This window comes from Barbatula barbatula (genome assembly GCF_947034865.1).
Source record: "Barbatula barbatula genome assembly, chromosome: 10".
Lineage (NCBI taxonomy): Eukaryota > Metazoa > Chordata > Actinopteri > Cypriniformes > Nemacheilidae > Barbatula > Barbatula barbatula.
In genome coordinates this window covers 15,741,181-15,756,601 of record NC_136773.1, presented here as the reverse complement: position 1 = coordinate 15,756,601, position 15,421 = coordinate 15,741,181, and the positions used below count along the sequence as shown (strand labels likewise).

Here is a 15,421-nt window from a genome sequence, read left to right as displayed (position 1 = left end):
GATCTCTGTTGGAGATTAACAAGCTTTTTTCATCAGTGACCTTGATCATTTCAGCCAAGTCTGTTTACAAGAACAGCTATTTGTTTAGAATGCATTAATAAATTCCATTTGACATACTAAAGCCAAGAGATGAGACAATTCAAGTGTATGTCCTTGACGTGACTAATTGATCTGATGTTTCAACACTCAAGAGAGTAAAATTGTGTATTTTCGGAATAAAGAGTGATATTCTATACCCGTGAAAAGTACAAGAAACAAAACCAGATATTGAAATCAACATGTCACAAGTGACTTATAGAGACACGTTAAAAAGTAATCAGAGTAATATTTATGAATACCATACTGTGTCGTCTTAACAAAATATTTTAAGGTTAACAGGATGGGTCACGTATCTCTTCACTCTCAGATCCGCACTTAATGTGTCTCAGGTTTTCCAGGGCGACCAGTAAAGGCTCTTGTTTTTCGAAAAACATCTTTGTCCTAACAGACACTTGACACCCGCACTACATTGCAATGTATATAAACAGGGCTTCTCACACAGGCCATAATTTAGTTAACACTGACTTAATCAACGATATAACCTGAACATAAGTATTGGCCACAAATAATATTATCCTTATTATCTGACCTAATAATTGTATATACACAAAACATTTAGCATTTCCTTTTAAGTTTAACATATTCAGGACGTTTATAAGTTATCATCTCAAATGTCACTAGTATCCACATTAACTCACTAGCGTTTGCGAATGCGCGCATTCACACGCATTCGATTATACACAGGTTGGCTAGGAACCAGACTGTGCAAAGAAAAAATCTCCCCTCTTGCAGGCCTGATAGAGACCATTGAGTATGGGACCCCACACAAAGTCCAATAGCGATGGGAATCAGCTGCAAATATGTGACATAATCACATTAGTGTCTTAAAGGACACAAAGCGCTTAGTCAACTTCCCTTGATCAAGGCACATCTGGAGAAGCGGGGGACCGGAGCGCTAGTCCTGGCTTTCCCCGGCTAAAATGAAAACAAGCTGTAGTGCCACGATGCTGGGCCGCAACGGACCAAGAACCATGACACAATAATGGATTGCTCCGGCAGCTCTGTAGTAAATGTGACGCTTGTGAAAAAGGAAGAAGACAAAAAAGGAGGAAGAAAAAACAGTGGATGGATTTTTAAAAAAGGTTTGAGAATGACGCCCACAGCTTTCCCATGGAGAGTGAACTATGACCCAAAGAGGGACGATGGAAATTTGTTGAATGTGTTTGGGAAAAAAACAAACAAGAAAAACAGAGATACTTCAGGGCGAAACGCATTGTATATGTTGTTTAATAAATACTTTTTAAATGCATATCGACACTCCCAAACTTTGCAAACATAAAAATGTGTCATGGAATATTTGAAGTTTGTATCAACAGATTAGCTTCGTAATGAAATTTTACAAGAGCGACTGAAAAGATGTGTTGATATTGATCATGTCACCAAGATGTCTTAAAAACATTGCCATCCATATTACCTACGTACATTCCAATTAAGTAGCAAACTCTGCTTGCTTTTCATACCTTTATCAACCTCTCGGCAACATTACCAGTAATTTCCAGGGCCCCTTGACATAGCGTAACCCTCATTTTTTTCCTCACCCAGTCCGAGGAAAAAAAGGCAGACCTTTGTTTCAGCGTCACAGCCGCTGTGAGAAAGAGGTCCTGCTCATCATATACACAGGCACCTCAACATGCTCCAGCACGGCGCTAGGAGCTAATTACAAACACTGCTTGTGCTAAAACCCCACTTGTAGACAGCAAACAAAAAGAAAAAGCTGGGGGAGCGAAAGGGTGAGAGAAAAAAGTGACAGAAAGTGAAAGGGGCCCCGGCAAGGAAGAGGGGGAGGTGGAGAGTGGTGGGGGGATTGAAGAGGCTAATGAATCTATAGGAAACACCACTCCGCTGACACGTGAAACGCTCCTATTCACCGCCCAACGGGACTTAAAGAATGTTCAGCCTTTTGTCTCTTCTCTAATTCCTAAAGAAGAGATGGGACGTGAAAGGTGTGTGTATGTGTGTGTGTGAAGAGAGGGGGCTTCCTTAGCAGCGGTGCTTATCCCATGAGCTTTAGCACCTATCAATAAAATGGAAAATAATCCAGTGTTAAAATTCAGATTTATTTAGAATCTAATTAATCTTTGGGGAAATCATTTAAGACACTCTCAAGAAAGCAATGCATCTTCTTCTTACTTTTTTGTTAACATAAATCAGTTTAATAGCAATGGTGTTTCATGAGTGATGGATAACACGAAATATCTCATATACAATTGCATTTCAAATTGCCAAATGTTCTTAAACTTTTCCAACAGCGGAAAATATGCACAAGCAAACACGTTCTACAGTCATAAAGGTTATATCTGTGTATCTTAACACCGCAGCATTTCTCTTAGCTTGGGGCAACGTCGTCTAATCTGCGTTTGACCACATGTTTGTTCTGAGCATGTTGTGTGGTAATGTTGGGAAAGCCACATGGCCGTAGTCCAGACCCCGATTCCGTCCGTTCCCCCCACCTGATTCCACCCTCTCCTCTGCACCAGAGCTTGGATACAATCTGCTGAATTTACCCCCAGGCTTTGACGGCACTTGTTACGCAGATAAAGCAGGGAGCCGGGGCTGACTCAAGATTCAAAACAGTTGTTCCTCTCACCACATTTATTTTGTGTGTGTGTGTGTGTGTGTGTGTGTGTGTGTGAGGGGGGAACACATATGGCAATTTATCTAGTAAATGTAACAAATTGACAGAACATTACAGTCAATAATCTAAATAAATAACAAAATAGTATGTTGGCCTTTCGGTTCGCATGTAAATATGCATAAATCATGAGGCAGAAGCCAGCATGCCCAAAGCCTGTGTCCTCGCTCACTTTCACTCAGGGCAGAGCTGTGGTTACAGTGCAAGCTCCCATATGTAATTTGGCCTAATCAAGTCTCACTCATAGACGCCCGGAGCAGAGATTGGCCTGATCTCAAAGTGCACCATCAGCCACAAATTACAGGCTTTGATTTTGGGTTAACTGCATGCCACTCCTATAAGAATAACAGTGACAGTTGTAATATGGAGGTAGTTAGACACCTGTAATAGAATGTAACCAGAGGACATATGCTGCTAAAATAACAAAGCACACAGGGGATCCTATCCAGCGAGCAACCACAGGCTTATAAGTGGCATGTCTGTCGTTGTAAGTCACTAAAGAAGCATGGATAATGTGTACGGAAATATGGTAGATGCAAATATAAGTTATTAAAGGAAACTGTTATCTGGCATTTTTGCCTCTACATTGCCATCTCTGTTTAGAACATAAAATAGCAGGTTAGATGATGTACTTATGTACTTTATGTAATTGTTCAAAACAAGAAGTTGAAGTGTGCAAATAATGGCACTATGCAACAATAGGTTTAAACTATATACCCTGTTTATTGAAAACCTACCAGGTTAGATCAAAATCAGACAAAAGTAAGACAAAATCAAACTTAAATCTAACACAACATACTGTACGTGTGTGCTGGAACGAGTATGAAAAGTACAAAAGATTGTTCCCTAATACAGTCGTCCATTTGTAAGCTTTTGCTATGTTTTGAAAATTGAGAGTGTTAGGGATTAACACTACTCTATTGGCTCAGTGCTAATATGACATTGTTCCGGTTAACACCAAGAGTTTCACAAAACGACATTCTGTAGATTTGCATACAAAAAGAAAAAAGATATATACCATAAGTATAGACCGCTTCGAAAAATGTAAACAATCCCGGTTTAAAGCTGGTCCAGAAGAACTTCATGTTTCAATTTATTAACACTGCACAAACGTTTGAACAGAGTACAACTAACAGAACATTTATAACCGAATATAAATGTTAAATCAATATCTTTAATATTTAATCACGCATGTAAGATTTTAATAATTCTAGAAAAATATGAAACAGGAAGTGCTATAAACAGAAATAGATACACATACACACACGCACACACATATGTATATGGAAATGTTTAGATGTATTTATTTATATTTATCAATACTTGAAATTATATATAAAAGTTTATTCTTTTTATGTTTTATATTTTTCTTAAATATACAGTATGCATGTACAGTATGTGTTTATAAATACTAAACTAATATGCACAGTACACAGACATATATTATGTAAACAAACTTTTCTTCCGGATGTGATTAATCGCAAACAATCGTATGACAGCCACACTACAGAGAGTATATAACTATACATCTGGAATATTTGTAGTTCATTTTTTCAAACAGAAAATAGCTGTGGATAAATTCATCAATTATTAATATTAAACTCAACATCATTTCGTTTGGAGAACTGCATGTTTTGTTTGACTGAAATTACAGCAGGAAGAGAACAGAAATATCAGTGGTTTAAGGTAGAATAATTATATCATATATTTAGTCACAAACAGATTTCTGTTCTCACCCAGGTGGCAAATACCAAGAAGCAAGATTTTACTGTATGTAAGAATATGCTATAAAGCAGTCTGTTTAAACTTGTTTTCTGAGTGTATTAAAACAAGTCAACCAGCCTATGAGAAGCACAAATCAAAACACGTGATTAAGGTTAAACCCTGTAAAGTGGTGTGAAGTATTAAGAGCCATAGGTCACTTATATTTCTTTGCTCATTAAAAAACAGCAGGTCCATCAAGTTCAGGTGACAAGTTTGACATCAGCTCATCCCACCTCAACCCCACATTTCTCAAGTTTCCCTGTGGAAAGAAAACAAGAGAAATTACAGTCACGCTAGTTCTGCTGCAAGAAAATAAAGCGTATTTGGGGCAAAGCAGATACAGTAAGTAATAGCTGACAGATGAAAAGCAGGATTCTGTTACATCTGGTGAGGGGTTTTACAGTAAAAGCGGACAGCACGTTTGGCAGATGAGTTAAACACTGAAGCCAACAAAGAGACGGAAGGGCAAGAGACACACAGGTTTTTTGGCCCTTGCTCGGGGCGTGAGCGCGCACGTGTGTGTGTGTAGACAGTAAACTTGATTTCTTTCCACAGGTCTCATGCCATACAGCCAGGAGACAGCTTCCAACAAAGTTGATGCCTCCAAATCCTAAAACACCTCAGATGAATACTGGAGGTATTTTGGAAGTGAGGATGGGGAATGTGTGTGGTTTGCAGGGGCAAAAACCCTTCATGTGCCAGCCCCACCACAGGTGTCTGGTGGGCATTCTGCCAAGCGCTAAAGGCCTCTTGCTGTTTAACAACAATACATTTTCTTCCTCGCACCATATTTCTGATATATCATATAAACACGGCTAATTCCCAACCTTAAATTAAGCTGCTAGTGGCAGAAGCTGACCTTATTTGGGTAGACCAGGCTGCATCGGATGCCCTCTTTGAACGGAGATCTATGATGGGCCTTGACCTTCAATGTATATAAAATGAATGTATATAAAACATCCCCTGATCATCGATTTTAAACTTTCTGTCTGTGAATTCTACAGACACATCCCACAAAATTACTTACCTCAAGGATGGAGCAGCAAACGCATCTTTGTAACACAGAACTTCATTTCTGAAATATGAAAAATGCATTACATTTAAAGCAAGGGATGGAAGTATATAAAGAGCAGAAGAAATGAATATTTGTCGACAGTACATACTTCAAAGATAATGATTTACGTTGAGCCTCCGATTATGTTCCCTAATTTCATTTCACTCTGGGGGCCCTCACTATTTCTTTATACCTTAAAAAATGTAAAGCCCTTCAAACATCACCTTGAAAAGAAGGGATTGTGGCTAATTGAGCACTGTAGCAGCGTAATTGGGCCAAAGGACCTATCCACATGAAGAGGGTGACCCCTCTAACCTAGTCCTGAAAAAGAGACAAAGCCAATGGGAGGGGTAATGTGAGCTAAGGGATTCTAACCCACCCTTGTGGGAGCTTGTTTCACACACACTGCCCAAAGAGGGGCTTAATAACTTAACACGCTAGTATGTTTTTCCTCTTGAGGAGGGTTTCTCCTTAGAACCTCCAACATTCTCACAGACCGTTTCATAAGGACTCTTAAGAGACCAGCTAAGCCCTGTCCAGACATACACAGAGGACAGAAATATAGGACATGTACGCACAGCTTTCCATGGCGTAGCTTAATGCCTAACTATAAACCACGTATCTATCAACACAGACAAAACAGATTTGACCCCTTAGGCAGTTTATTAACAGGAAACAACAAAGCTTCAAACTCATTTTCCTGAATGAGCACCATCACAGAACTTGTCGAAGCTCTAACCGCGAGGCCGCAGCTCCAACAACCCGCCACATATTTAATAACAGTTATAAAAATAACGTGGTCGGTAATGATAAACACATTTAAAAATCATTTGTTGGCAAACATTATTAATCGTGTTTAAGGGCGGAGCCTTCTGCAGATGGGGGAGTGGAAAGTTGCTGACGCACGAATGGGCTCATGGCTGTCAGCCACCGGCTTAGTGTTGTGTATACAGAGTTGACACTTTTGGTTTACGGTCATGAAAGATCGTGACATTTGGAATATTCTTATGAGGCCTATGCATATCGTCTTGACAAATAACCGCACAGGCTTATGAATATATAGGCATAGATCAAGTATCACTAACATTTAACCAGAACCTAAAAAGGTTGCGTGCCAACCAGAGGTGGTCGGTTTTGTTTCTGCGTGCCTGTCAGTGGATTAAACGTAGTGGTGTCGAACACACACATCACAATGACATCACACCCGTAGACAAGAAAACATACAGATATGGTCAACAATTCCAAAGTGTTCCCTCGCTCACACACACACACTAATGATCAGAACACTCCGTTCTGCCCTTGACTCCGGCGGGTCCTGCAACAGTGCCCTCAGCCACCCCCCAACACCATTACACTCCACCCCCCCCAGAAGTCTGCCCTCCTGATGACAGCTTGGCAGCAGCTGGCCAACACTTCCTGCCTGGCCCTCTCTGCGCTGGGCCCACGCTGGTCCTGCATCAGGCCTACACTAATGACAGCAGCTTCAAGTGATTACATGCAACAGGCCTCATTGTTCCATGTGCCCCCGCTACCTGCCAAACCACTGCAGGTCCTCGCTCATTAATTCCAGCCGTCAGCTTGCTGGCCGTCCTCTCAGATGGGATTCTGAAATCAGCCAGAGTTTAAGGACACACATGGCAAAAGGGATGATGTTAATAGCAGTGAATGAAGTCACTCAAACGGGTCAGTCCAGGTTTGAAACAAAAAAAAAAACAAGTTAAAGCAATCAGACCGGCTTTCTTATTTCTACTAAAACACAATAATAATTTTTACACTATTTATACACTTTTAAAGAGAAAAATGAAAATTCTGTCATTTACTCTTCCTCTTGTCATTTCAAACCTGTATGATTTTTATTCTTCTGCGAAACAAAAAACAATGTTTTGTTTTTTAACAATGTTGGTAACCGAACAACAGCATACCAACATTCTTCAAAATATCTTCTTCTGTGTTAAGAAAATCATACAGGTTTGAAGTGACAAGAGTGATTTTTGGGTGAACTACTGTATCCCTTAAATTTAAGTTCTGGTCTTCTTATTCGATTATCAGATCAGAAAAGCTTTGACCTTCTGGAAAAGGGAGGATATCCAGGCAGGGTGTTTTTCATTTTCTTAAGAGATCAAATGATAAATAAGCCACAGATCTAAAAAAAGTGATTCAGGTCACAGCCTTACTTTTTTAAGTGTAGTTTTCTTTCTGTAGCTCAAAGCACCATGTTAAGAAGCTAACACAGTGACTGTCAGGCCTAAAAGAACGAACACAGGTTCCTAACACATGCATTCACTCACACTGTCAGCAATCTCATGTGGAGGGAGAAGCCACGTTCCTGTCCGCTCTGATTTGTAAGCTCAGAGGATCTATCAGCACAAAGACTGTGCTGTTAACACCGGTCTGATTCAGCAATAGATGGTTGTAATCATATCCATGTGCCAATCAAAAGCAACAGAATTCAAACAACGAAACAAAACGAAAACAAACAAACGATAACCCAATTATATGATATGACATGGGTATCAAAAACTGAAAAAAATAAAAGCATCAAACAAATAATCCTTTAGCTCAAGTTTTCCAATGTAAAGGAAACACAATAGACCATTTGTTATTTGTTATCTTTGTCTGTGCTGTATGAATCCTTCAAATATCAAGTGACATTCTATTGATGATGAACTGTATGTCCACTCTGGGAGAGCGGCCAAATATTTTTTGCAAGGCCACTGATTTGTTCTTGCTAAATTCACTGTCCTTTTGGCTCATACACAAATAGTGTACAGTTACTTTTTCTTTCGCTCCATACTGAAACAAAACCTAGTGTATCATGGGATTGACAGAAGTATTGATTTATTGCTTTTCTGTAGCTCTGTGGTTTGAGCATGGTACTAGCAATGCCAAGGTCGTGGGTTCGATCCCAGGGGATTGTACATACTTAGAAACATAAACTGTATGATATAATACAATGTAAGTCGCTTTAGATAAAAGCGTCTGCCAAATGCATAAATGTAAATGTAATGCACCAAAACCACTATAATACCTTGAACTCTATCTCTACAGCAATGTTAAGTGGATCATCTTCCTGTCTTCCATCAGGGTTCTTAAAACTGCTTTGAGTTGCTTATGGAATGCACAATGGCAAGAAAAATTTACAAAATCAAAATAAAACACTAGATATACCATGGAATGTGTAAATGGGGGGCCCTGGGGCTAGTTGTCACAAGGGTCATATCTCAGTAAATGTAATGATAAGAGTGAAATACACAAATGCATTTTTTTGTGCCCCCAAGCACTAGTTTACTGTTGGTTAAACCTATTGATGTGATTTTTTGTAAATAATTTCTCCATGTAGTGTGACAACATGCCCCACTAATGGGATATTACATTTTTACTCACCTGATAGATACTCGAATGATGACATGAGTGAATAACATACATACCAACAAGCATCAAAGAAGATTATTAAAAGTTTTATATATCTAAAGAACACAGACCGGATAGTGATGTGTGTGATGTTGGTGTGAAGTTACAGTGTGAGGATTGTGAGTGTAATAGCGTGCCCATGTGTACACACTGTATGTGTGACATGTTTCACCCAGGCCTTGTTTCTGGCCTCGGAGTGGCCGGCGGTTAAACCACAGTAGCAGAAAGGTTAATACACGCAGCACATGTTGCCTTCCACAACAGGTGGTACGGCGCGCTCGACAGTTCTCAGCATTCCTGCTTCTCTATGCTGGTGGCCCCTGGTATTCCAGGATTTATGCTGCCTCCCTCTCTTCCTACTGCACAGGCCTGACTGACAAGCTAATCGTTGGGCTGGGATCCCCTCAGCTATTGATTCCACTGCAACACAACACCTACCAGTCAATGAAACTGCAATATAATGGTTGAGCTGCGAAGAAAAGGGGAGGATTAGCGCGTCGAGCAACTGGAGGAAATTTGCTGCCGACACCTCCACCACGCAGGCCTCGCTCCTCCTTGCAGCTGCTAGTAGGTAGAAACAGGACGGCACGAATGAAGTGAGGGGCAGAGATGAAAACGCAGAAAGAAAAAAAACTTGTCTCAGGGGGTAGTGGCTAAGAAAGGCAAGTTATTAAAAGCCACAAAGCGGAGCCCATGCTGGGTGCGGAGAAATAGCTGCGGTGCGAAAGAAAGCACATTTGAAAGGATGGGGGAGTGCTTTTTAAATTGTTCTAATCCTTTGAGCGTTTTATTTGCTGGGTTTTGTAGTTTAGCAACGTTAGCCTGAGCGATGGCCAACACCTTGTATGGGCCAGTTCACGTAGGGCCCACCACAAAGCCAAATTCTTTTTCGAAAAATCAACTTGCGCAAAATAATTAAGCAAACAGCAGATCGTAAAACTATAGTTGAGTGAACATCACATTTGCATGGTGTAAGTTCTCACACCCCTGACTGATTCGGGTGTGCAGACTATTTACTGTGCGGCAAGAGTTTCGTACAGCTGAGCAATGGTTATCGATTTGCGCACAAAAAAACAGTAACAGCAATTAGTGGCGTTATTGTTCCAGCTCCAGTGTTTCAGTCAACGATCCAATTTCTCTTTTGTTTGCACACTTAATTAAAACAAATCTGTTACATATCTCTCAGGAATCATTGGCCTCTGCCGCCTTCATGAGTCAATGCAGTAGCGAAGATGAAAAATCCATATTTTCAGGCGCCAGTGCCATAGGGAGACATTTAAAACCAGCTGAATATTGACACGATCAAGCCGTCACTAAAACGCGATCCTTTCCCAGAGGGACAGGTGAATTACGGTAACATCTGAAACGGTTCATCTTAGCAATCTCCTAGCTTAGAAATAAGCACAAAGTCTTTCAGGAAAGATAAAACGGCTTAATACTTTAAATACGAGACGGGGAGTCCGCTAAGTTATTGAGTTTTAAAAGTGACACAAAACACTTGACCCCTTGGCCTTTTCCCCCAGGTTCTCTCTGTAATACTTAAGATATTGTTCAACTTCGAGGTTTTAAGCCTCCCTCCCTCTGGGCAGCTTTTATGCGCTGTAATGTGTGTGCACTTCTGTTGCTCGACTGCCTGACCTATTAACCAAATGTATGGTCGATCAGTTCGGCTGAAATTTGCAAAAAAAAACTGACTGTGGAAGCTCGTGTTCTGCACGGTAAGTTCCAATAATGTGCTCTCCGCCGCACCTTTTAGCAATTTTGTTTTTATGCTCGCTCTGTTAAATACAATGGTTGTATAGTCCGTAACACTTCATCTACCCAGAGGGGGTACATAAAATCTTAAAGTCGTTCAATAGGAAGGATCCAATACCACTGTTTTACCTGTTTTGCTTGGTTTTATTTTTTGAAGTGGAGGATCTGTCTATATTGGACTGACTTTTGGTAAATCCCATAAAAATGTAGAACAGGCATTGAGAATAAGCAACCTTCAGTGTCTGAAAACAAAGAGCTGGTTTCAAACTAAGCCAAGCATTCGACACCCAGTGTGTAAACATCTAGTCCAAACGTGTCACTTTCCAAAACAAACATTTTGCTAAAACATGTTTACAGAAACTTTTTACTTTTTTCCTACACCAATATTTGTAGCTAATAAATTATTAAATTAGATTAATGAATAAAACTAATTGCTTTTAAAAATACACATTACTAGACAGATTCACTTACAAATCGACATGTTTGATTCTTGTAAATCATTCAACGGCTAAATAAAGTTGACTGCAAACCATTGTTCCTCTTCCCCGTTTATAAATAATTTATTGCGCATTTATTGCGCCATATACCAAAACTTAATCTTCATCTCAGCAATATCAAAATGATGACTAGCTCAGCGATTATTTCCACTATTTCATAAAGTGCCACTAATTGATAATAATGACCAAAAACAGCATAAGGGACCTGAGGAGCACATGCAGAAGTACGCAAACACACACGCAGACCCACACACACGGTCTCTAATAACAAAGTCCATTCTATTGGTGACATTTGCAACTAGATACCCCTATACACGGCAGAAAAAGTAATTGGCACGAGAAGGCCTCAGCATAAAAATAGAGGGCTAGTGTCACGGCAAATGTCAAAGGTTTGACCTCCTTTACCCTCCATACAACCGCCCAATCCTGAGGACTGCTGACCACCCCTAGAGACATAACTGTGACTTTAGGCATGCAAGGCCCTGATTGGTCTTCACACCATTCTTGTGAGTGACATGTAAAGGCGTCAAGAAGGAGGAGTAATGACCTTTACTCTAAAGTCACATTTCCCGAACAATGTCATGCTGTCAAGAAGCTGTCCATCTGCATGGAGATGTGTCTATAGAAAGAGGGAAGTTAATCGAAATTTTCTTAATTTGATGTTTCATTTAAGCTCTAAAGCTTTGACAGCATTGTTAAAAAGTTTCAATGTGGAGGCTACTGTTGTGTCCTGACACTCGTTGGAGGTGAATATCTATGTTGTTGATGCAAAGACAGAAAAATTACAGAAAAAATATATGTGAACTTCTTTAACATAGCTTAGTATTAATAAGCTTCTTTAATAAAGCTGGATTAGGTGACCCTGTTCGAGAAATCCAGGTTATGATATAACTATATTTTAATTTATTTTATTTTAGCTTTTAGTTTTCACAGGCAGGTTTATAAATAAAAAAAAACATGTGTATGTAATGTACAATTATATAAGTAAGTATTTTAAATCCTTGATTTATTTTCCTTACAAAATGGCAAATTATTTGAGACCTCTACACGATGAAATGTAAGCATTACTTTTATCACAAACATTAGATGACAAATCTTTTAAGCAAGTTAATATGTGGTGATGTCATGTTTGGTGACACAGCCTTGACATCTAAAGATTTCTAAAAGGAGGTTGACCTTCTGCGAAAAGACACATTTCTTCCAGGTCAATGTGTAGCCATTTGCCTCCTGACATGCTCAGTAAACACAGAATACAATTATCTTACATGTACATGAACTACTATCCACAACAAAAATAAAAAGTAAGATGTTCAAACGTTACCTTATAACACAGCATCAATAACTAGGAAAAGTGTCCTGTTCTCCACCTAAAACTTCATAAGCCTAAAGCCTGATTGTTCTACAAAGAGCCCCTTTAACCTCCATCTACATAAGACCCAGGATGCAGAGAGACCAGGATGTGATCAGACGCCTGGTTAAAAGGTTTAAACCATCTTGCAGAACCTTCAAAGGTTTTCTAACACAGAGCGTGTGGGTCAGTCAATAAAACTCGTACAAAGAGAAACCTCAGCTTCCCACCCCTTCACTCAGAAAACAGGCACTTCAGCGATAAAGCTGAAGCCAGTTATTACACGGTGACTTTTAATACAGAAGCGATTTGCGGTCGCCAAAGCCCAGGCCTGCCCCAGGCGAGCCTCGTCCACTGCTGTTCTAATGGGACCAGTTTGTTGACTGTCAAGATAATGGAGAAATCAGTAGCAGACGGGCCGAGCACCGTAAATAGCAGAGGTAATTAGAGAGGCTGTCACAAATCCAGGAAGGTTTGATGTTCTTGGTGGCATAAGAGAGAAAAAAGGTAACAGGTACCAAAAGTGATGACACACAATAAACGTTTATGGAACCCGTCGTCTGGATGTATTACAGGACTGTTGGCAACTGCTGACATGTGTGAGCACTTTCATTTTCTAGAGTTTTCCTGACTGCTTAAAGGGGTCATATCATACAGTTTTATTATTTTCCCCTGCTTGAAATGTTCAAGTTTTTTAGTGCCAATCATTTGGTGTCATGCTGTTGTGCCTTTAGGACGTCTATAGAAATGTCCTCTTTGCATGCGAATATGCTCACCTTTCCGTCAAGCTGTGGGTTTGTGATTAATTGTAATTTAGTTCGCATCGCTTCATCCTCAAATTGTTTGCAAAGACTTCCTTAAGTGTGGCAGGTTTATAAAATGAATACACAATTAATCCACAGGTCTAGGCCGAAAGCATGAGCGAGTGCATATCTATGTTATTAAATAAACTTTTTTTAAATGTATTATATCATATCATGTTTAATTGTAGGGCTGTTGTGGCACATAAAATCATACCACACGGCTGCAAGGTTACAGAATACAAAGTAACAAGAATAATGTCTTTGGATGTGTGAATTATTCTCTGTGCTTCTCACCTGCCATTAGCCCCACAAACACTACAATACAGAGCACTGTTCTGTTGCTCTTGGTGTTTTTGGCCTGCGATAGTTAACAGACATAGTATCATATTCAACGCAAGTTCAGTTATGAAGACGCTATGCAAGCTCTAAAAACGTACATGATATTCAAGCCTCAAATGCAACAAATTTGAGTGTGCACTCTCTAATGAACAAAAAGGACAATGCAAAATAAATGGTCCCATCAACCCATATAAATATATCTTTTGCAGTCAAGCATGAGTGTGTCCCCATTTACAAAACAATGGATTTGTTATTCATTATCTGCCTTTGCACTTGCTGATTTCTGATGTGAGTCTCACCGTAACATTTTCATTACTGCATCGTAATGCCGGAGCTTTGCGCCTTCGGGATGGGCAAGTTTGCTTTTTCCGTTCCTCTGTCAATTCCACTACGCAGCTTCAGAGTGTGGCATGCGACCTTCATAGAGAAAAGGTAAAACACAGCAGTGAAAACACAAAGGTTAATAACATTTCCACAAGGGGCTCTTTTAAAATTTAAGTGCAGATATATTATAAATTCCACCTTAAATACATTCCTCACTAACATGAAGGGACAGTCTTGGTAAAGTTTTGTATAAAATCTTTTGAAGCACGCCTTTATCATTACAAAGTATTTTATTTAAAAACAAATCTACTCTGTGAAATAGCCTAACATGAATTTTAATGTCTTTGTTTGAAAACTGTTGTACGACAATCTCAAACTGTGACCCAAATCCAAGAAATGTATCAAAGTAAGAATTATATATAGTATTAAGTTGAAGGACTGTTGTATTGTATAGTATTGTACTGTATAGTTGGGGGTTCAAGCTCAACATGAATTATTGCTAGTCATTTGCTCTCCTTTTAAAAAGCAAATTACAGATACATATCATTTTATTATAATTTGCTTTGATTATAATAAAATATGTTTTTATTCTTTCTTCAAAAGGAAACAGGAAAAAAACAAGAAACGGAACAGAATAGCTATTCATGAATGGTAGACTTTTGTCTATATACAAGAAAAAGAGATGCAATGTAACCCCAGTTAGCTGGGCAGAACATTAAACATTATTTTCCATTGATTTTCATATTTTCATTCTGGTGCCTAGTATTTCTGTAAATAGGTGAAGGTTTAGCTCTTACGGGGATTTGCTATTTTTTGTTTCTCTGCCGTGAACCTGAGGTCTGCATAAACAGTGCTTCTCTCATAATATTTCTCAGCCCTCAGCGTTTTCTGGGGCACGTTCCCTCTCTTGGGGGTTTACAAAAATATCCCAAATATAAGAGCATCTGACTCTTTTGCAAGACTTACCTTTGCTGGTTCAAAGTGCTACAAAGTCAAGTGAAAGTGTTTGACAATTGTTAGCGAGGCAGAATGCAATCAAAGCAGCTTTTCGTTTAAAAGAACAGTTTATGTTCATTATTGCTTTCTTTGAAATGAACATATTTAACATCTAGTTAGTGGAAATAGCTGTGCCTTGTTCTTTTTAAAAGAACTGTAAAGTTAAATTAGACTCTGCTGTGCAGTAAGGCCATGGTATAAAAGTAATGCCATTACATTCTTGAGAAAAGAAAGACTTCGTTCATTTGTAATAATAGAAAAAGTAATAAAACTAGATTTTACCAAGCTATATTTTCCACTGTAAATTTAATTTTTATATGCTTTGGCTTCTGCTTATCCTGAAATGTGGCCAATTGATGACGTTTAACCCTGTTATGACAGGTAAACTATGTGCTGTAT

The 15,421-nt window shown here is 39.2% G+C and overlaps 1 long non-coding RNA gene across 1 annotated transcript; it reads right to left on the bottom strand.

Moving 5' to 3' along the window:
* Nucleotides 1-3,437: 3,437 nt before the first annotated feature.
* Nucleotides 3,438-14,119, bottom strand: LOC306899350. The gene is made up of 4 exons (XR_013787192.1): nucleotides 14,002-14,119; nucleotides 5,523-5,570; nucleotides 5,355-5,420; nucleotides 3,438-4,754 (listed from the first exon to the last, which is right to left on the bottom strand). It is a non-coding gene; the product is annotated as an uncharacterized lncRNA (long non-coding RNA).
* Between the last annotated feature and the right edge of the window lie 1,302 nt (nucleotides 14,120-15,421).